This window comes from Humulus lupulus, chromosome 7 (genome assembly GCF_963169125.1).
Source record: "Humulus lupulus chromosome 7, drHumLupu1.1, whole genome shotgun sequence".
Classification (NCBI taxonomy): Eukaryota; Viridiplantae; Streptophyta; class Magnoliopsida; order Rosales; family Cannabaceae; genus Humulus; species Humulus lupulus.
Genome location: NC_084799.1, coordinates 198222807 through 198246041, shown reverse-complemented (window position 1 = coordinate 198246041; position 23235 = coordinate 198222807). Strand labels below are relative to the sequence as shown.

At 35.7% G+C, this 23235-nt stretch overlaps 1 long non-coding RNA gene across 1 annotated transcript; it reads right to left on the bottom strand.

Moving 5' to 3' along the window:
* Positions 1–21069: 21069 nt before the first annotated feature.
* LOC133790107 (uncharacterized) lies at positions 21070–21723 on the bottom strand. The gene is made up of 2 exons (XR_009873898.1): positions 21600–21723; positions 21070–21230 (listed from the first exon to the last, which is right to left on the bottom strand). It is a non-coding gene; the product is annotated as an uncharacterized LOC133790107 (long non-coding RNA).
* Between the last annotated feature and the right edge of the window lie 1512 nt (positions 21724–23235).

Sequence of the window (23235 nt, the reverse complement as noted above, 5' to 3'; positions counted from 1 at the left end):
GTTTTTTTTTTCTATTTTTTTTTTTCATAAAAGCACTTAGTTTTACGGCGTAGTTAATATATAAAAAATAATTAAAAATTATATTTAAAATGAAAAAATATATTTAAAATCTATTTTAATTAAAAGAAAAAAAAGATATTGGCAGCGATAATACTCAATTTTTTTCAAAAGTTGCACTTTAGCACTCAAATCTTTTTTGGAGGTAATAATACATAAATCTACAATTTTGGGGCAACCAATGTTAACTACCTCGCTAAGTATACCCAAGGAAATTTTTATACTTGTAAATTTAGGTATTAAAATGTAACTTTTGAAACCAGTTGGGTATTATCGTCGCCATTTAGGATTTTTGTTGGTTTCTCTGGGCTTATGTGCTGCTTAAAGTGTATTTTTTCCAGGGGAGTTAGCTTGTAAAAATTGCATGGAATTTCTGGGTTTCGGGGTTGAGCCGCAACCCTGTTCATCAGCGCCGCGGCCCGCTTGAGTTTATAGGCTAGTGGGGCTTCGAGAAATTTCCCAAGCGCCGCGGTGCAAGGTTTGGGCGCCACGGCCCTAGGCTGGCAGATGTGAGGCAATTTTGCCTTTGTTTTGGGGCACGCCGCGGCGCTTAAAGAAGGCTGGGCCGCGGCCCAAAGGTGGATTTTTGGCAAAATGAGGGTTTTTAGCTCGGGAACTTGATAGTTAAGGGTCAGGAGGTTTTGTACTACCCAGTTTGGTAGAAACCAAGGTACCGGAGGTTAGAATTATGACTCGAAATTATTTAATGGATTAGAACGTGATAGTTAATTATTACTCATGCGTTGTGACTAGGATTTCTCTTCAAGGCTCGGGTTAAAGGACTATGCTCATGATCGCAGTGCTCGAGTAGCTTGGGACACAAATAAGAAAACTGTTGTGCCCGTAGAGCAGGGCAAGGCCCTATAGTTTGCATTGCGGGGCACGACCCTATTTGATCGTGTTGTAGGGCGTAGCTCCATTGATTGTGCTTATCCATGTTTAAGTATTTGTTTAGTTATGCTATATGTGATTGAACGACATGAGCCAGAAAGGGCAAGGGCCGAGAACGGCGAAGGTCGAGTATGGAAAGGGGCTGGGAGCAGCATTTAGCACACGGAGTGCGAGTTGCCAAGGCAAGACCCTATAGGATACCTGGGATATCCTTACGGTGTAGACTGCAAACCCAGGACCTGGTAAAGCACCTGGGATGGCATGGCCATATGTGTTTTGCCTGTTGGCGGCTTGGATATATGTTGAATGATAAATATGTATATGTTATCTGCTTGTGGGGTTTTCTTGCTGGGCTTTGGCTCACGGGTGCTCTATGGTGAAGGTAACGGCAAGGGGAAATTTGACCAACCATGAGTACGAAGAGCGTGAAACGGCGCGTACATGTTGGGCCTGCATGGCTACCACAGCCAGGGGTATTTTGGGAGATGGTTGTTCTAAACCTAGATTTTGTCATTTTTCAGACTTTTAGTTATATTTTTGAGTTGTAAATATTTCTAAACAGTATTTTGGGATCGCAAATGTTAAACTCTTTATGAACTTCAATGAATGGTACTATTTTCAAAGTATATGACAATGTTTATGGTTTAATTACACTTTTGTCCTAAAACCTCAATTAGCGAGTTAAAAGCACATTTTAAACTCACTTAGTAAAGGCTCTAAGGAAGTAGGGCGTTACAACTGGCTATCAGAGCGAGCCAAGGTTTATGGTTTTTAGAGACGGACCGAACATGTACGCTTGCTGTCAATGACAAGCTCAACTCAGGGTTGTTTGGTAATGATTGACTTATATGCTTGAATATGTGCTTGAATGCCCTGTTTCCCTAATTATTTCATATAGAGCATGATGAATGGGTTAACATATGCATGATGCCAGGGCATGACCCGTTGTGTGTTATATGCTATCTGTATGTTACTTGGACTGTTGTTTATGGTTGACTGGTATGATTTGGGAGGTGGTTTTGGATATTGTTATCATGCCTGATGAGCGACGTCGTTGATTGCAAGAAAATTTGTTGAGATGCCTTGACAATCTTTGAGACTCCGCGGCAATAGGGCCGAGGATGACAGCCAGGGTCAGAACCCTCCACCTGCCCCACAGAATTGGCAATAGATGTTTGCCGAAATGGAAGCAATTCTGCAACGAATAGAGGAAGAACTTCGATAGTTGAGACAGCAAGCCCTTCCTCGGGCCACTGAGTTGCCAGTTCAGCAGGTTTCGGTGCCAGTTTCGGTTCAGCTTGTTATGGAGAACAGGTGGGAACCTTTATATTAGAGATTCAGGAAGCAGCATCCTCCCGCCTTTGAGGGTTGACCAGACCCACTGCGGGCAAAGTAGTGGATGAATATAATTTCCTCTATTTTGGATTTTATGAGGGTTCAAGGGAACGAGAGGGTAGCTTGTGGAAGCTACATGTTCAGAGAGGATGCTCGCATCTTGTGGGATGTAGTATCTTGTGGGATGTAGTGATTGAGAGAAGGAATGTGGCAGTTATGTCTTGGGAAGAGTTCAGAAACATCTTCAACGAGAAGTACTACAGTGTTGCAGTTCGAGCTGCGAAGGTCGACGAGTTCATTAACCTGACTCAGAACCAGTTGACCGTTATTGAGTATGCTTTGAAATTGACCGGTTGGTGAAGTTCGCACAGGATTTAGTGCTGATTGATGTGGCAAGGAGAGACAGATTTGTACGGGGGTTGAATGTTATGATCGCCTGTAATGTAAAGATCGCCTTGGATCCAAAGACTACTACCTATGCTCAGGTTGTAGACAAGGCCCTTACAGTTGAGGGGGTCAGGGATCAGATTTGGAAAGAGACTAGTACTGTTAGGCGCGACGCCAGGAAGACGATGCCTCCTTTTATTGGATCAAGTCGGGGTAGTGGCTCCAGTGAGCAGAAGAGAAAGGCCCCAGATTCTTTTGTTCCTCCCTGCTCGGATAGGAGGGAACGGGGTGCTTTTGTTGGTCGATAAGGCGGAGGTGACAACTGGAGGAGTTTTCCAGTGTGTCCTTGGTGCCGACGACGTCATCAGGGAGAGTGCAAGATTAGGGCCTGCTTTATCTGTGGGAGTGCTAATCATCTGAAGAAGGACTGCCCACAAGCCAGGAAAGAGGAGTCGAAGCAGGGTGATAGTCGCTCTCTTGCCAGGGTGTTCACTTTGACTCAGGCTGAGGCGGAGGCTTGCCCCTCGGCTGTGGTAGGTCAGATTTCTAGGGCTAGGTTTTCTTATACTAAATTGTTTGATTTGGGAGCTACTCATTCGTTTATGTCTACTAGAGTGATAGATCAGCTGTGTAGACCTAGTGTTTTGTATGCTAGGGGTTTTCATACTTTGTTGCTGACTGGGGAACTAGTAGTCTCTAAGAGATGGATTAGAGCTTTACCAGTAGAGGTAGATGGTAGGGAGTTTCGTGTTGATCTGATTGAGCTTGCAATGGATGACTTTGATATGATCCTAGGGAGGGATTAGTTATCGAAGTATGGGGTGACGATAGACTGCAAGCGCAGGATGGTGACTTTTGAACCAGAAGGGGAGGTATCCTTTGTATTTGTGGGGATGGTTAGTGGACCGCGAGTACCTATGATTTCAGCATTGAAGGCTAGAGACCTGATGTAGGAAGGTTGCATAGGATTCCTACACTACTACAAAAATTACATGATAAGTCGGTTAAAAGCTGACATCTGAATGTTCATAAGTCGGTTGGGAACTGACTTTCCATGCAGTGACTTGTGTTGTAAAAACATGGTAGGTCAGTTGGCACCAAACCGACATCTGGTGTAAGACATGGTACGTCGGTTGAAAACCGACATCTGGTGTAAGACATGGTACGTCGGTGTCAAACCGACCTCTAGTGTAAAACATGATATGTCGGTTCACAGCCGACTTATGGTGTAGACATCTATTGTCAGTTTTAGTAGAACCGACTTATGGTGTTTTTTTCTTAAAAAGTGTATTATGCCCAAAACAAATCATGCTTTTTATACAAACAAACTAAACAAAACAAAACATATATCACTGTGGATGCCAAAAATCCACCAAATATGAAATCTTAGTCCCTGATTAGAACAGAGGGATAAAGGACACTTAATCATGCAATTGGACTCGAGCCTGTAGGCCCTTTTTGAATACAGGAGTGTTGATGCTCAAAATCTCACCAAGGGAAAATATGAGATCAATGCGAGGCCCTCGGGCCATCATCGTCTCGGGAAGTCGTCACACCATCACGTCACGAGTCTGGATCCATGCCTCATGGGATCTATGCCATGTGGCCCCCATTCGCAAAGCATAGATGCGAAACACCAGGCAGCCTCGCGCCCCAGCAGGCCCTCGGCCTCGCGCAGCCGCGCCCGCACACCAGGCGGCCTCGCGACCCAGAAGGCCCTCGGCCTCGCGTAGCCGCGCCTGCACACCAGGCAGCCTCGTACCCCAACAGGCCCTCGGCCTCGCGCAGCCGTGCCCACACACCAGGCAGCCTCGCGCCCCAGCAGGCCCTCGGCCTCGTGCAGTCGCGCCCGCACACCAGGCGGCCTCGCGCCCCAGCAGGCCCACGGCCTCGCGCAGCCACGCCCGCACACCAGGCAGCCTCGCGCCCCAGCAGGCCCTTGTCCTTGTGCAGCCACACCCGCACACCAGGTGGCCTCGCGCCCCAGCAGGCCCTCGGCCTTGCGCAGCCACGCCCGCATCATCAGGTGTCCATGCGAATGGGGGCACGCGTCAAAGGAGCCTCGCCACGAAGGGGCTCGCGAGGAAGTCATCTCACCTCGCACCCGTCTGTCAAGGCCCCATGCCTATCACTTATGCACGTAGGTGACCTCGGGGTGCTTCAGGCATCTCGTGTCAGGGACCCGAGAGCCTTGCCTCACGCCACCACCTTTAGGCGCGCCAAATGTCTCGTCCCCTATACCTTGGGACCCCAATGCTTAGGGGCCCGGGTATGAGTTGAATGGAACTTAATTGTACGATCTCATACCCCAATGGGTACGGCCCTTAAGACCTTGTATGTCGAAATACGGACACCCATACCAGTGGGGCAGTGGGAATGCAAGTGTAGGAGTTATGGCTCGTACGTCTGCGACCAAGAGTCAGAGTCGACACCACTACCACTTGCCCCACTACTTCTGCTACCACTCCTCTGACATGGGTACGGAAAAGTAGTGGAGACATCTTCCTGACGCCTGCCCCTGTGCTGGATGTACGACCACAACCTCTGAAGCCACTCTCCTGACAAAGTACTTATGTACCACTTGGTCTTCTGGACCACCATGTACCCAGGGCCATTAGAGCCTACTATAAAATGAACTCTAACCCCACCTGAAGAGGGGTTGGAAAATGCATTGTAAGTAGAGGCTATTGAGAAATATACCAAGGCTTGCTCTATCATTTATCTGTCTTTACTTTTCCTTAAGATTTATTCACAGTTCTTATATAAACATCACCTAACTTACCTTTGAGTTTTCCGATCTAATTTCGTTGACGAGATTTCACCGTCAACAATCACAATAATATAAAATACTAGAATTTGAACTAAGTATCTAAAATAACGAGTCTTAAGTTAATTACAAAATGACTTATATAAGCATTGTAAACTATAGTTGGACAACAAAGGTGTGTATATCTTCAAGAAAGTCTAAGTTAACATTGTAAGTATATCTCATTAAAAGTCTAAGTTAACAAAAGTGAGTGGACCTATGTAGTACTCATCAAATCCATGACGCATTGTGCCTATTCTTCACGTACTTCATTGATCTCATCCTTTGTGTAATAGTTCTTCCCGCCACACTAAAACAAAATTCATTGCATGAGTTGAATTAATATACTTCATCTTAAGGTAAAGCTAGAACTTTAATAATGAATATTTTCACTTACGTTACTAGTTAGCCATCGCATTGAAAATTCATTTGTCACAAAGTCCTTCATCATCCTCATTGGTTTCCCTAAAATTGGACTAAAATCCTACTGCATGTAGAAAATTCCCATAACAAATATTTAGTTCTGTCATATTCCTATTAATACACTATATTTTTAACTCAAATTTTGATAGAGCTTCTCTATACCAATTAAACAGGAACAATGCAAACACAACATAATTTAAATATAAGAAAATAAAACATAATTCTAGATGAATTTGGGCAACATTTCCCTTGTAATAGTAACCTAAAACACTGATTGTGACACTACGTATATAAATATTATATATATATATATATACATGGGGCATGAGTCATAGAAGAAACAGAGTTTGTCATTAATTAAATAGTACCACATTGTATATATATATATATTTGTACATGTCATGCAATGCATATATATATTCACATTCTCCTAATTACACCGCTTAACTCTACTCAAACAAACTTTAATCTCATGTGAAACACCAATACGTATGATTATACAAGATTAGAGTAAAAACTAAATCAAATAAATGAGATTCTACAAGATCATTAATATCATCTTAGGGACAACCGATTAGTTTTGGAGTCTCTGAACACTGTCTACCCTGCTGGTTTTGGAGGAAGGAAGGCCAATTTGTTAGCCACGCAAGATGTCACCCCGCCCATCTCTCTCTCCCTCATTCTAATATGTATAGTATATATTTGTGTATGTATATATATATTATGTATGTATGAGTGTTGTTTTCTTCTTCTTGTTCCTACTTTAACCATTCAAATCCTGTATTTCTGCTATTTATATATGCGAAATGGAGACTCGTGAAAGAGCATATATACTAGTAATACTACTGATTATAAAGTTTCAAAGCTTATAATTAATTAATTATAACTTGAACATAAAGCTATATCATGACTTAACATGCATGTAAACAAACGTACCATAGAATCCATAAGCTATATCCATATATATATATTCATTTTACAGCATAGCTTTATTCTTTTTCAATATGCACCACTCCATCGTACTGTACTACCAGATTTGATGGTCTTTTGAGATAATGTCAGTATGAATTTTTTTACCTGGTGAAACATTATTGCTACAACTATTATCATATCACAACGAATCCAAAAACATTACTTTTTTCTAAGCAGCCAAATTAAGTTAGTCAACTCAGCTAATGGAATTATCAAAATACTTTAAGAAAATGGGTGTTAAAGTCTATAATTTTTTATCCATTTGCCAATTGGCATGTGATTAATTGGAATATATTAATAATGGATGGTTCAGCCATATCCAAGCTAAATTATGCCACTTTTTGTATTGACAGATGTAGAGTGTGATGAATCTATCTTATGCTCATTCAGGTTCTGAAATAGGCTAGTTAAAAGAAAATAAAAATCAATGCAAGTGAATACTCATTTCATAAGAAAATTTTACTCACATGCTCAAATTGCTTGCCACTAAAAAACTGCATATTGATGAAACCTCATATCCCCAGCAGAAGTATGGTCCAAGTAACATTGTTTAAGAGGCCATATCCTAAAGAGTAATGATGCAGCCATCAGAAGTTAGTTTCCAAACAAATCTGATCGATCCAGCCATGAGCAGGTTGAAGAGTGCTAACAGGCCTTGGAGGACCGAACCCACAAGTGTGGCGAACTACTAGAATAACTTGTATCCTTATCACATATCACACTAGTGTTGTCAGAAAAAGAAAACAAAATAATTGTTTAGAAGGACATAATCGCCATTATCAGCAGACAGAGCATGCAAATGTTGGCCTATTGATGCTTCTGTTCTTGCATTTTGTTAGTTCAAAATTCATAAAACAATGCACTCCACTTAACAGAAGGTACAAAATCACTCCAGCAATCCAAACCGATATTACAAACTTCTCGTGGAGATTAAGCATGATCTTGTTCTAACACAGAAATATGAATCAATATGAAAAATAGATTCATCACACTCTACATTTGTTACAGATGAGTCTTAAATGATGCATGATCTAAAGCAAGAAAGAACAAAACAGCTTAAAACATATAGTTCACATTAAAAACAATAATGCATGAAGAGTCCCAATACTAATGTTTGTAGTTTCCTCTTGGAATATACCTAAGCACAAGAGAAACCCATAAAAAACAATAAACAATATATATATATATATAGTTATACACAGATTAAAGACCAAATCAAACTCCTGGGAAGAAAACAAACCCCAGAAATTCAGAAATCCGGCCTCGTAACAGTCACACTCAAACATTTAAATATATAAATATATATGTGTATAAAACATTCAGAGTGAAACCCAGAATGAAAATCATCCTCATTCCTCAGAATAAGAGGTGCCCATGCAAATATGATAATTTTCTTTTTCGCAATAACTACTCTAAAATGTCATTCAGTAATTGTATCAAACATTTTAAGAGCATGATGGCAACGACAGTTCACTTAGTGAGAAACAAAAAATGATGATGATGATGAATAAACAAATCAACCATCATACCGATACAAATCAACCATCGTTCAGGCTCAGCTCCCGGAAATGAAGCTCGTGCTGTCCTGATAATTACAATAGTTGACAGCGGCACTCGGAGTCGGCGGGTATGACGGCAAAAAGGATTGTCGACAGGACAGAGATGATGGCATGGGGGAGTGAGGGGGAGCGTTGTTGTCTCCTATTATTACCATATACTTGCCGAACGGTATGCGGAATGAAGAAGACGAGAAGAAAAAAATTTCGCGGGTGTACACTGAGTATGCGCGGGATACTCAATTTTATTTGTGTTTTTTTTCCAACCTATAATTTTAACATGGTAGGTCTCCAATAGCAACTGACATATGATGTAGCATCATAAGTCATTTCTAGAACCGACTTATGCTATTAAAACTACAAATATATAATTTTAACATAGTAAGTCAGTCCATTAGCAATCGACCTATGATGCAACATGGTATGTCTGTTCTAGAACTGACTTATGATGTTAAAATTAAAAAATATATAACTTTAATATGTTGATATTTTATTTTAAAATTATAAATCTCCAACTTATTTAGTTTATTTTTTTTCTAATATTTATAAATATGCTATTTATAAATTAAAATATTTTCTTATTAAAAACTAAATTAAAATTTTTTAATTCCAAATAATTAATTAATTAATATTTCAAAAATTATAATATATGTAATATTAATAAGTATATATTGTTTATACTTATTGCATGCACAAATCAATTATATATATGTATTGTTTGATAAAGTAATACATTGTAAAATTCAAACAATACAAAAACAAATTAGACTATCTTTAACAATATATTTTTATAATAACATGATAGGTCAGTCTATAGAACCGACTTACCATGTCACATGAAAAGTCAGTTCCCACACAACCGACATACCATGTTATTTAAAAAAAATATTAATTAAATACATTAAAATATTTATAAAGTTTTTTTATTTTAAATTATAAATACTATTCAATTAAAATATTTTTTCATTATAAAATATAATTATTTTTTATATTATAAATAATTGATTAATTTGATTCATCTATTAATATTTCAAAACATTACAATGTAGATAAATAAATGTAAAATATTTATATTTATTTCATACACTACTAAATAAATTATTGTATTTTTAAAATTCAAATAATGTAAAATAAATAAAAATGTGACATGATAAGTCAGTTCATATAGTACCGACCTACCATGTTAGAAATGTAGGACATAGTAAGTCGGTCCACACAGAACTAACCTACCATGATTAACATGGCATGTCAGTTTTGCAGGAACCGACTTACTATGACATCTTCAAACATGGTAGGTCGGTTCCTGCGTAACCGACCTACCATGCTTACCTTTATTATACATGATAGGTCGGTTCTGTGTAAACCGACTTATGAACATGTGGTAAGTCAGTTTAAGTAGAACCGACTTCTCATGGCCGATGACTGATGTCCAGATTGTAGTAGTGATAGCGAATGTTGTGGATACCTCTAAGGTTGTGTCGGTTGGACCAGGGGAGACCAGATTGGTGTGTGAGTTTTCAAATTTATTTCCAACGGATCTGCCGAGGTTGCCACCACAACGTGAGATTGATTTTGCTATAGAGTTGGCGCTAGGGGCGAAGCCCATATATAGGACATCTTACAGAATGGCTTCAGCTGAGCTGAAGAAGTTGAAGATTCAGTTACAGGAGTTACTAGATTTGGGGTTCATCAGACCGAGTTTCTCGCCATGGGGTGCTCCAGTGTTGTTTGTCAAGAAGAAGGATGGATCTCTTAGGATGTGTATGGACTACAGGGAACTGAACAAGTTAACCATTAAGAACAAGTACCCATTGCCTAGGATCAATGATTTATTTGACCAGTTACAGGGAAAGACAGTGTTTTCTTAGATCTCTGGTCAGGTTACCACTAGTTAAAGATCAAAGAGGAGGACATACGAAAGACCGCTTTCCGCACGAGGTATGGACACTATGAATTCCTGGATTTGTCCTTTCGATTAACCAATGCCCCAGCAGATTTTTTGGATATGATGAATAGGGTTTTCAAGGACTATCTGGATAAGTTTGTGATTGTGTTCATCGACTACATTCTGGTGTACTCTCAGTCAGAGACAGAGCATGAGCAACATCTACGCTTGGTATTACAGCGGTTAAGGGAGCATAGGTTATATGCTAAGTTCTGCAAGTGCGAGTTCTGGTTATCACAAGTTACATTTCTGGGCCATATCGTCAGTAAGGAGGGGATCTTTTTTGACCCAAGTAAGATTGATGCAGTGAGAGATTGGCCTAGACCGAGCAGTGTTGCTGAAGTAAAATGCTTTACCATAAAAAACGAATGATGATGACTCCTCTGCTGATTGATTTTCTTCTATATAAATATGAGTGACCAAAGAATAAATGAACGTTAATAGAATAATTAATACACAGTTCAACAAAGAGCTATATATGAAGATATCACGTCTCCATTATAGAAATAGAATAAAAAAGATTGACCACACAAGTATAATCAAATTCCAACCAAAGACATTTCTAATTTCTCAAATTCAAACACAGAAATCTCAAACTCAGAATAATAACTAACTAAAAACCAGATTCAAAATTTTTAAATATTATTATATATATACTAACCTTGTGGTTCTTGGGTCACTGGCAGAGAGTCGGAGCTGAGGTGGGTAAGGGGCGGATGGTCGGAGCCGAGGTGGGTAACTGGCAAAGGAGAGAAGTCTATGATGCAACGCTTGAGAAGAGAAAATGAGAGAACGAGAGTGTAGAGTCCAAGAACTTTACTTAGCTAAGATAGATAGTAGTATGATAGTATTTATAGCATTATCTTTGTTACTATGGATTTTTGGTTCAGACCGGGAATTATTTGGACACTCATAGTAGTACTTATAGATTTTCTAAGTTTAATCTATAGTTTAAGAATATTAAGTTAACCTAAGGTTTGATTAATGTGACTGATATTAAGGATTATATATTTTATACTATAAGGTTTAGATATCAACCAATAGGATTTTAAGCACATGTTATGAATGGTGATTAAGGATTAAAGATTTTTGAGGATTAAATATAATAAGGAGTAAAGTTTGAATGTTATAGGGTCAGTCAGCAACTTTTAGTACGTTGAGGGCTTAGTCAAGGCTGTTTACTCCATTCAAACTTAGCTAAAAATGTGTAATTTCGTGTTTAAATATTCAGCGTGTGCCGATATATCGCAGCTATAGGGGGCGATATATCGCAGCACGTAGATACGGAAAACACGAGACGATGCACGGTTGCCTCGGGCATACTGGCCCAGGCGATATATCGCCTACAGGGGGCGATATATCGCCTCCTTCAGCATGGATTCAAACTCTTTTGAATTCTTTTCCTTTCAGCCATTCAAACTCCTTCAACAGTCCAGCATCTTGTGAACGAGTCTTCAGCCTCTGCTGAACGATTATTCAAATGATTTTCACCTAAAAAGCCATTATTTTTATTCAAGTAAAATCAAGATATTTTCATTCCCAAACTCTATAAATAGGACCTAGTACCCAGCCATTATTCACCATTTGCTCTAAGTTCAGAAGCTGCTAGTGTTAAGTGAGTGTGAGAGTGTAAACACTTGGTTGGGAAAAAAAACTATAAGCTTAAACATCATAAGCTTATCAAACACTTTGGGAAGTGAGTTCTATAGTATTTCGGTGAAGGTTAGAGTGATCTTGCAATCTTTGAGGTAAACCCAAAACTCTAGTTCCTTTCTGTATTTTATGTTATTTCTTTTCTCAAAACCTTCTACTCAGTCCCCTAACCTTAATCTTATTTTGGTTAGGGAATCCAAGCTCTTAAGCATATAAGTTGGTAAGTATGTTTTTATGGTTTAGTCTTTCCATCTCTTTCATTTCATCTCCTCTCTTTAGACTCACTCTTTCTTATGGTTTTAGGAGTGTTCCAAAAGTCCCAACTCAGTCCATAATCTCGGTAACTTTGGTAAGGAAATAGGCTAGAATCAACATGTTATGTGATTATGTTATCTATATGTTTTATGTTATTAAAAGTGTTATGATATATGTGTATGTTTGTAGGCTTGGGCATATGACCCATATGACTAACAAGACCCCAAATGGGTTATGGGCATATGACCTACTTAGCTAGTAGGACCCCACTAATCCCATGGGCATATGCTTGTTTAGTCTATGGGACCCCAAGTAATAATGGCCATTATAATAAGTGAATTATGTGTTATGATATGTCTTTACGTTATTATGAAATTATGTTTATGTTTATGACTATGTGTTAGATTTTCCTTGCTGGGCATTAGGCTCACTCCTTTCTGTTTATGTGCAGGAAATAAGCTTTAGAGGTGGAAAGATTCGTGACGCTTAGAGGATGTGTATCGATGGTGAATGGAGTCAAGGGGCCGAGCGTTATTCGATTCGAGGATGTAGTCTTGTTTATGCTTTTATGGTTTTAAATGTATTTTCCGCATTTTCTATGTAACTCTTTTTAGTTTTTAAGTTATTTTTGTTTTAAAGACAATGGGTACCCATATCCTACTTATTATTTATGAAAGTAACCTTTGTTTCTACAAGTTTATAATAAATTGTGGTATTTCCGCAAAAATGTAAGTTTTATGTATAGATTCGTTAATGGTCCAATTAGTCTAGATTAGTGGGTCATTACAGAGAGAGGGACGAATGGAAGAAATGATATGCAAAATTTAAAATATTCAAGATTATTAGTGACGAGACCCACCGCTATTACTATTAGCCCGCCACTAATAATATTATTAGCAGCAGAGCTTATAACTGTGATTACCCACCGCTAATAATATTAGCGGCGGCTAGTCCGCCTCTACTAAAGGTAAATACACACTGCTAATATTTTTAAAATAAAAAACACTTTTGTTTCCCGAGCATTTATTTTGTGTATTAGTGGTGGACTACCCGCCGCAAATAATGTTAAGTCCGCCGCTAATAAAAAATTAATAATTTTTTTTTATATTTACACATTATTAGCGGCGGACTACGGTCTGCCGCTAATAACCTATACAGTACCGGCGGACAAGGTCCGCCTCTAATTATTCTGTCTCTAATGTCAGATTTTCTTGTAGTGCTCGATGTCATCGCCTCCACTACAAGAAAAAATGGTTTTAATAAGACAAAAAATGTGTTATCAAAACATACCATAACACTTTTTGACGTGTTAAGACCGACTATGTTATCGTAGGTAATGGTACTTTACATAACACTTTATCATTGTTATACAGATGTGTTATTATACTGTCAACAATAACACACTTTCTGTGTTATTTTAATAAATAGATAAGTGTTTAATTATATTATTTATAGTCGATTATATAACACATTTCAATACTTATAAATTCGTGTTATACTACACTTTAGTATAACACATTTTTTGTGTTATACTACACATTAGTATAACACATTTTTTGTGTTATATAATGAAGTTTGCATAACAAAATTCTTTACATATAAAAAGTGTTATTGTAATAGATATTATAACACATTTTTCATATTATTTTAATATTTAGATAAGTTTAAATTCTCATTATATATTAATTTATAGAACACTAATTTATTCTATTATATTTTTATTTTGTATTTATATAATTAAAATTAGCTTCCTAATATATACTAGCATCATCAAATTAACTTGATTTTCAAATAACAAAAAGTAAAAACATTCAACATTGTATTAACAATTCAAAAATTAGTTTAAATCATTCAACACTATCATCAACAACAAAATGTTCTTTAAGTATTCAAGTAGTCTTAAATATTCAACATATTGAAAAGTTACTACTTTCAGCACAAAATATTCTACAGCTGCCCAACACAAAGCCTTCAAAATTAAGTATCCTTTTCTATTTCGCTTGTCACATCTGCAAAATAAACAAAGAAATGTTTTATTGTTATTATCTTGCATCACAAATTACTTCAAGAAAAATGCTATGGAAATTATTTCCAAGAGAGGACACCACATACAAAATAATGAATTCACAACTACACCAAAGCAAACAAAAACCATTCTACTTCGAAACTACTCAGAAATGAGCCTTTTACATGAAAGGGAAGGAGAGAACACTCTAACGGAAAAAAGTGTGAGTATGTTGTGGTTTTGTGTATTTATGCATAAAGCTTATTGTTCTTCAAGAAGACTTCAAGCATTTTACTAGCCAATTTTAGCTCAATTTAGAGTGATTAAGTTCTGTAACGGAAAGTTTTTTAAGTTTCAAGGCCATTTGACAATTAGTTTTGACACTTCGATGGGTTTTGTGCTGGACTTTTTTTACTTATATGAAACTTGCCACTTTCTTTAATTTATCAATCTGATGTTCTACTATACTGACTTCTATTTATTTTAAAAATATTAATACAAGTTCAGTTTCCTTTCAAAAATAAAAATTTCTAGGGGAAATTCCTTTGTTTGTATATTTCTAGATCCTTACCTTTAGATGTTGTGATTGTATGCGTCCTCGGCTATGACATTATCACTTTGGATGTTGTGATTTTTTAAGTGTACCTCTGCTTGTTTGTTTATGTTGTAACTCTAGAATTTTAGTGCCTACTTTTAATAGATTACTTGTTCATCTCAAAGCTTTAGCTTATGGTTTTTCCTTTGCTTGTCACTCTATCTTGTTTAGAAAAATTGTGTCTTTACTAGCATAAAAGTTAGTCATCTTTTTCATATTTCCACACAAAACTAAGTACAAAAAAATCTATAGAAAACCGGACAACATATCCCCTAATTTACTGGCCTAGCCATCTGTCACAATTGAAAAGAACGCCCTAGACCAATACTTATAAAACATTCACGTGACATATTGTTTATAAAAGAATACCACTCATTATCAAGGTCTCAGTGGGGACTTGCTTAAAACCATGCAAGTTGGCGCCATTAGTATTAAAAGAAAAAACATAAATTTTTTTATGCAAAGTTCAAAAGAAACAAAAATTAAATAACTGAGTCCCACTGATAATTAGGAAAGTCTCTTAAAACAAAACATAATTTAAATGGCGTTCTAAGATGATCGTTTTTCCGTCCATAGGATGCCCCACGCCATACACCCCACGATGATAGAACTCCTCACGTCACCACGCGTGCCATAAAGAAATCCTATTTGCTACCTGGAAGGAAAGTAAGGGGGTGAGCTAAAATCCCAATAAGGAAGTACAATCAATAAGAAAGTAAGGATACAACAAATACAAACACTAACGTTCATCTAAAACACTATGGCATATCATAACATTTTCGTAACATATCATCATAGCATATTATAACGTAATCGTAACATATCATCATATCACATTCATACAGCATACATGATGAGCATGGCCCGCTAGTTGTCCATGTCATCCTATGAGGCAAACAAGAGTCTCTGGTCCTTGAATAACCTCAGCGCATCCGCCTAGGAGTTACGCCTTTATATCCTTAGTAACTCGTTTGATGTGTCGCGTTCATCAAACTAACATCCATAAACATATCATATTCATACAAGCCAACATATCATCACATTATGGCATTCATAATTCATAACAATTCATTTATACAACAGTCTTACCATTCATAGCATAAAATCATAGAATCTATCTGTAATGACCCACTACTCTAGACTTTTGGACCATTAATGAAACTATGCATACAAATCCTTAACAAAAACTTACATTTGCGAAAATACCATATCTTTATTGGAAACTTAAAAAAACCAATGTTAAAACTTACATAAATTTAAGTTAGGATATGGGTACCCATTGTCTTTAAAACAAAACATAGCTTAAAGTGAAAAGGAGTTACATAGAAAGTGCGGAAAAATACATGTAAAACCAAAAAAAGGTAAAACAAGACTACATCCTCGAAAGATCGAACTCTCGACTCCTTGAATCCATTCACCATCGATACACATCCTCTAAGCGTCACGAATCTTTCCACCTCTAAAGCTTATTTCCTGCACATAAACAGAAAGGAATGAGCCTAATGCCCAGCAAGGAAAAATCTAACACTTAATCATATACATAATTTCATAAGAAAACATAAAGACTTAACATAATACATATAACATACACTTATTATAATGGCCATTATTACTTGGGGTCCCATAGACTAAACAAGCATATGCCCATGGGATTAGTGGGGTCCTACTAGCTAAGTAGGTCCTATGCCCATAACCCATTTGGGGTCTTGTTAGTCATATGGGTCATATGCCCAAGCCTACAAACATATACACATATCATAACACGTTTAATAACAAAAAACATATAGATAACATAAGCACATAACATATTGATTCTAGCCTATTTTCCTTACCAAAGTTACCGGGATATAATGGACTGAGTTAGGACTTTTGGAACACTCCTAAAACCATAAGAAAGAGTGAGTCTAAAGAAAGGAGATGAAATGAAAGAGATGGAAAGACTAAACCATAAAAAAAACATACTTACCGACTTATTTGCTTAAGAACTTGGATTCCCTAACCAAAATAAGAATGAGGTTAGGGGACTGAGTAGAAGGTTTTGAGAAAGGAAATAGCATGAAATAAATGGAATAGAGTTTCGGGTTTACCTTAAAGATTTGCAAGATTTATCTAACCTCCACCGAAATACTATAGAACTCACTTCCCAAAGTGTTTGATAAGCTTATGATGTTAAGCTTATAGTTTTTCCCAAACCAAGTGTTTACACTCTCACACTCACTTAACACTAGCAGCTTCTGAACTTAGAGCAAATGGTGAATAATGGCTGGGTACTAGGTCCTATTTATAGAGTTTGGAGATGAAAAGATCTTGATTGTACTTGAATAAAAATAATGGCTTTTTAGGTGAAAAATATTTGAATACTCGTTCAGCAGAGGCTGAAGACTCGTTCAAAAGATGCTGGGCTGTTAAAGGAGTTTGAATGGCTGAAAGGAAAAGAATTAAAAAACAATTGAACATATGCTGAAGGAGGCGATATATCGCCCCCTGTAGGCGATATATCGCCTGGGCCAGTATGCCCGAGGTGACCGTGCATCGTTTCGTGTTTTCCGTATCTACGTGCTGCGACATATCGCCCCCTATAGCTGCGATATATCGGCACTCGCTGAATATTTAAACACGAAATTACACATTTTTAGCTAAGTTTGAATGGAGTAAACAGCCTTGACTAAGCCCTTAACGTATTCAAAGCTGCTGACTGACCCTATAACATTCAAACTTTACTCCTTATTAAATTTAATCCTAAAAAATACTTAATCCTTAATCACCATTCATAACATGTGTTTAAAATCCTATTGGTTGATGTCTAAACCTTATTATATAATAAATATAATCCTTAATATCAGTCACTTTAATCAAACCTTAGGTTATACTTAATATTCTTAAACTCTAGATTAAACTTAGAAAATCTATAAGTACTACTATGAGTGTCCAAATAATTCCCGGTCTGAACCAAAAATCCATAGTAACAAAGATAATGCTATAAATACTATCGTACTATTATCTATCTTAGCTAAGTAAAGTTCTTGGACTCTACACTATCTTACTTCCTTACCTTAGGTCCGTGCTAAGAAATTTCACAACCTCTCAACGAGCCTATACCATAACCAAAACAACATTTCTTAGGTTCATAGAAATTACTATATTGCCCTTTCATACAACTCATGTGTGCATGGGCCATGCACACATAATAATAGTTACACATAACATGCAATTATTCTTAACTACACATAACGCCATAAAAGAATAATGCTCATTTTACATATTTTACATGCATGATCTTTCTATAAAAACCACATCGTTGAATAATAAACATAATTTTGGACGTAAAAGTGGATTTGCATGTAACATGCATACGTGGGAACATTGCGTAATTAAGACGTTTTTAAAACGATAATTCTACATTTCTTACTTTTATCGTTTTAAAATTAATAGACATATAACATGCTTTATTTTTCTTAAAATTTCTAGGTTGAATAAATTTCTCAAAATATCATTTTATTTTATAAAATAATTTGATTTAGCTTAAAAATAAAATATGTGACAATTTCATTTATTAATCTCAAATTACAAAAAATTAACAAAAAGCTTGGAATTAATTAAAATACCTATGTTTAATATATTTCTTTAGAAAAATAAATTTTAACATTGGTTAATTGTGTTACCTAAATGATGTGAGAAAAATATATTTTTAAGTGTGGGAAAAATATATTTTTATTTAAATTATTTAAGACTTAGTTTTATGTAACATAAATCCATATGTGACAATTAAATAATCATTTTTTTAACCTTTAAACCAAACTTTCAGCCACTATTTTATTTCTTTAAAAATCACAAATAAATAGAATCTAAATATTTTTCTCAATCAAAATAAAGGAAAACCATAACTTATCAAAATATGCATTCACACCAAATTAAAATACCATTTTTTTAATATTACCATAACTTAGGATAATAATTTTGTTTCAAAATCTCATCAAATTTTTTTTAGTGAAACACACTTCACATTTTCTTACAAAAATTCCAGCAACCATTTTTATCTTTAAAAATCACCATATTCAATTTAAAACCTCATATTTTTCTAAAAATTCAATAAAAATTATGCAGGTAATTATTTACACACAATATCATTTCAAAGCATAATTAAATTTCACATTAGATTTCTTAAAACATCAAAACATTTGCAAACTTTATTTGAGCACTCAAATCATTAATCTCATCATGAACAACATCATTTTTGCACAAAATCAGGAAGCACATTAAATCATAAAATTCATTCTTTTCATTATATTCACAAAATTCATACTCATTTATGCACAATATTTCAACACAAACCCTAGCATGCTTCTAACCTCTTTATCCATCTCAATCACACCATGAGTATACAATAATTCATCATTCACCTTAGAACTTATTCACAAGTCATGAACAAATAACCACCATTGATCTTGTGTTAAATATATTCTCAATACATTATTACCAAAGATCACAACCATCATAACCTCATACAAGATCACAACCTATCATGATTTCTAAGATTAAAAAGACATCAAACACAAAAAAAAAAAACCATTACACTTGAGCATTACCCTAGGCCGAAACACATTTAATCAAAAAAAAAAAAATAACCCATTCTCTTCATGTATTTTAAATATTCAACATCACTTTTCATAGATCACAAATTTAAACCCTTGTACAATTTCACATAAATTCTTTAAGCCAAAACATTCCTATCATTTAACCATAGAAAAGCTTTGAACAACATACCATAATCACCATATTTCAATAATTATCTCACTACACATGTTCTTATTACACAACCATAAAAATCAAACCCAACAACATAAACCCATGTATACAATTATAAGAAAAAACTCCATCAATCCATGAACATCATATCATTAGGGTTATAGATTTGATACCTCTCTTGATTGTAAAATCAAGAATACAAAATGATCAACACCCAAACTTCACCACCCCTTGTTCAAGCCTAGGGTTTTTTTTGAAATCCACCATGAGGAGGAGAAAGAATCCAACCACACACAACAAATAAACAAAGTCAATATCATATAATCAAGAGAAGAGATTAGACAAACAAAATTACAAGAAAATATACTCTAGACTTGGTTCCTCTTCTCCTTCTTCTTGTTTCTTCCTTTCTTTCTTCTTCTCCTTCTCTCTCTATCACGCCATACTCTCTCTCTCTATCTCTCTCTCTAGGTCACGGCAGCCACAAAAAAAAATGCTCTCCTCTTCCTTTCCTTTCCCCTTTATTTCAATTCTCTCAATAAAGCCTCACCAACATAAAATGGTAAGTTTCCTATTTCCATTATTCCCATTTAATTTTAATTTATTTGATTTTATTTAAATTGATAGATAAATAGGAACATAATCACACCTTACCCAAAATAGCCATTATCCTCCAATTCTAATTTATTTCCTTTATTTATTTATTTTCCTATCAATTAAAATAAAACTACCCAAAAATATCAAATAAATGGCAATTATAAAATGTGTAGAAAATCCACACATGTGCACCCTATTACCATATACTTGCATACACTAAAACACTAGGGTGCATCACTATCTACCATGCACCGTAGTGCATTCAACCAAATCTCACATAATCACATCAATTGTCACACTTATATAAAATGTAACACTAATAGTAAAATAAACATGTTACACAATTATTCACTTATTAAAATAAATAACCAAACAAATAATTAACAATTTAAATTAAAAAGATTATACCAAACAATTCTAACAATTAAATCAAACAAATCAAATAAAACAAACAACAACTAAATAAAATAAATAACATTTAAATAAAACAATTCATCACACTTAACATTTAAATAAAATAAAACACAAAATTTAAATAATCTAAAAAAAAAAATTTGGTGCACTACAACAATCAACACCAACCTGTCAAACAAATCAAACAACACACAGGTTTTCATCCATATATCACCGCAGCACACAAAATTCTCAGAACCTACTTCACTAAGACATGCAAGTTCTCAATCTTCCGTTATCACCGCAGCACACAGAATTTCCATAATCTACTTCACTGCAGATGAATATCTAAGATATTCAAACTCCACTAAAGTAATACAGTTATCATTCAAATTTATAAAATATTGAAATTTTTTAAAACTAAATCAAATACAACATACCTCTTGCAACTAGCTACCAATCCAATGCTTTAAGACCAATCAAAATCCCCAAATGTGTGTCGTCGAGCGTCGTTCACCTAGCAGCCGCCGTTGAAAGCAAACCAGCCCTAAATGGTGTGATTGAATAAATCCCCAAATGTGTAGTGCTGATGGGTTTTCTCTTGTGTTTTAACCCTATAATTTTGAAAAAATTATAGTTTTTTAAGTGTTTTACTTAAAAAATTTACGGAATTTCTTTGGGAGTCCTTAATACTCATTAAGTCCTAAATAATGTCTTAAATACCAATTCCATCACATCCGAAACTAAGGTTTTTTAGTGGAGTGTAAGTTGAATACAAAATAAATTGCAAGAAAATGCATCTCGATTTGAAACTTTCACATGTAAAAGTCTTGTTATAATAGAACCATAAATAATTTGCTTATGAAGGTTTGGAATCTTCTTCAGAAACATTACAACAAGGCCAATTGTCTAGTGATATCTTCACCAGATATTATTTTTGATAAGACATAAGTAAATTAGAGAAACTTTGAATGACTGAATACCTTGCCACGCAGAAATGCGTAAGTGTCAGCTGCAATGATGCTACTGATAGAGATTAAGGTTGCAACAAGCCCAATTGTCCAGTGAGTTGGCCCACCAATAAGAGTAGGCCATGAAACTCCTATTGCTGCCAAAAAGTGATATGGAATTTTGGTTATACGTACAATACAAGTAAATGATGAAAAACATAATACTAAACTATTCACTAGGCCACATATGAATTAACATATACACAGAACATACACAATTCCAAACCATTTATCTTTGCTTAATCCACTATGCATATAAAGTGAAGGGAGTGACAAGATAAAAGCTAGAAAAGGCATGGCCTATATGATGAGTCAGTCAAATTTTAAATTAAGTCCATATATTAAACCCCTTACTAGTGTTTAAGGTTGGCACTGCCAGACCGCATCAATGCTTGACCCAGAAACAAGGAAGATATCCATATAAAATATACCAAACATGGTACTACTAAGCTATGAAAAATAAGGATTTCCTCTCTGTAAATATACTGCCATAGCCACAATAAAGGCAGCTGATGTCACAGAAACATCAATATGACCATATATATATTTATATATGCATTGTATATTTGTAAGGACATTCTTTAAGCACTACACCATGCCTAGCTACACACACATATATATATATATATACAGAGATCTCAAAGCAAAATATATATACCCAAACAACATTTTGAACCCAGATATTTAAAAAAAAAAAGCTAAGGAAAAAACTTACCTATTCGACCTCTTCAATACAGATACAGTCGACCCTCGCTAGCGTCGTTCAAGCCCTCACCGCAGCTGAAAGAGGATGAGAGATTGAGAGCCAATGGCAGTGCCAAACCAGGAAGGGAGAGAGAGAGAGTGACGACAAGGGGGAACAACCAAACCAAAAAGGGAGAGAGAGAGTGACGGCAAAGGGAGAGAGAGACTGAGATTGATTCGTGAAATTATAAGAAGAGGACTTAATTTTGTTTGGTGAGAGTGAACAAAAAAATAACGCACGGCATGGTAGTCCAAAATTTTACCCAATAATCTAATTAAATCCCCAATTTTTGAAGAAATGAAGTATTATGTGTCTCTTTTACTAATCATTTTAAGGACTTGCTTTGGGAGTCCTTAATACTTTTTTAGGACTCCCAAAACAAGTCCTTAAAATTATTAAGTAAATGAGCATATAAAAAATACTTATTTTTTAGTTTAGATTTGTTTAGGACTCGCATTTTTCTTTTAAGGCTCGCAAAGCGAGTCCTTAAAGAGTATTAAGGACTCTCAAAGCAAGTCCCTAAAATTGTTAAGTAAAAGTGCATGTTTTTAGCCCAGATTTTTTTAGGACTTGCATATTTTTTTAGGACACTCATTGCAAGTCCTAAATTGTGTTTTTTCAGGACTCTCGATGAGTGTCCTAAAAAACTCTATAAACATTTTTAAGGACTTGCATTTTGGTGTGTCTCCTAAAACAGTGTCTCGTAAAGGGTATTTTGTAGTAGTGCACATACAAAATAATGAATTCGCTACTAAACCAAAGCAAACAAAGAAACCAAACACTAAATTATAAGACATTGGTTCTTTTTTGAGTATGAAAATGTACCTCTTGGAATAACATTTTTAGAAGGCCATGCAACTATGG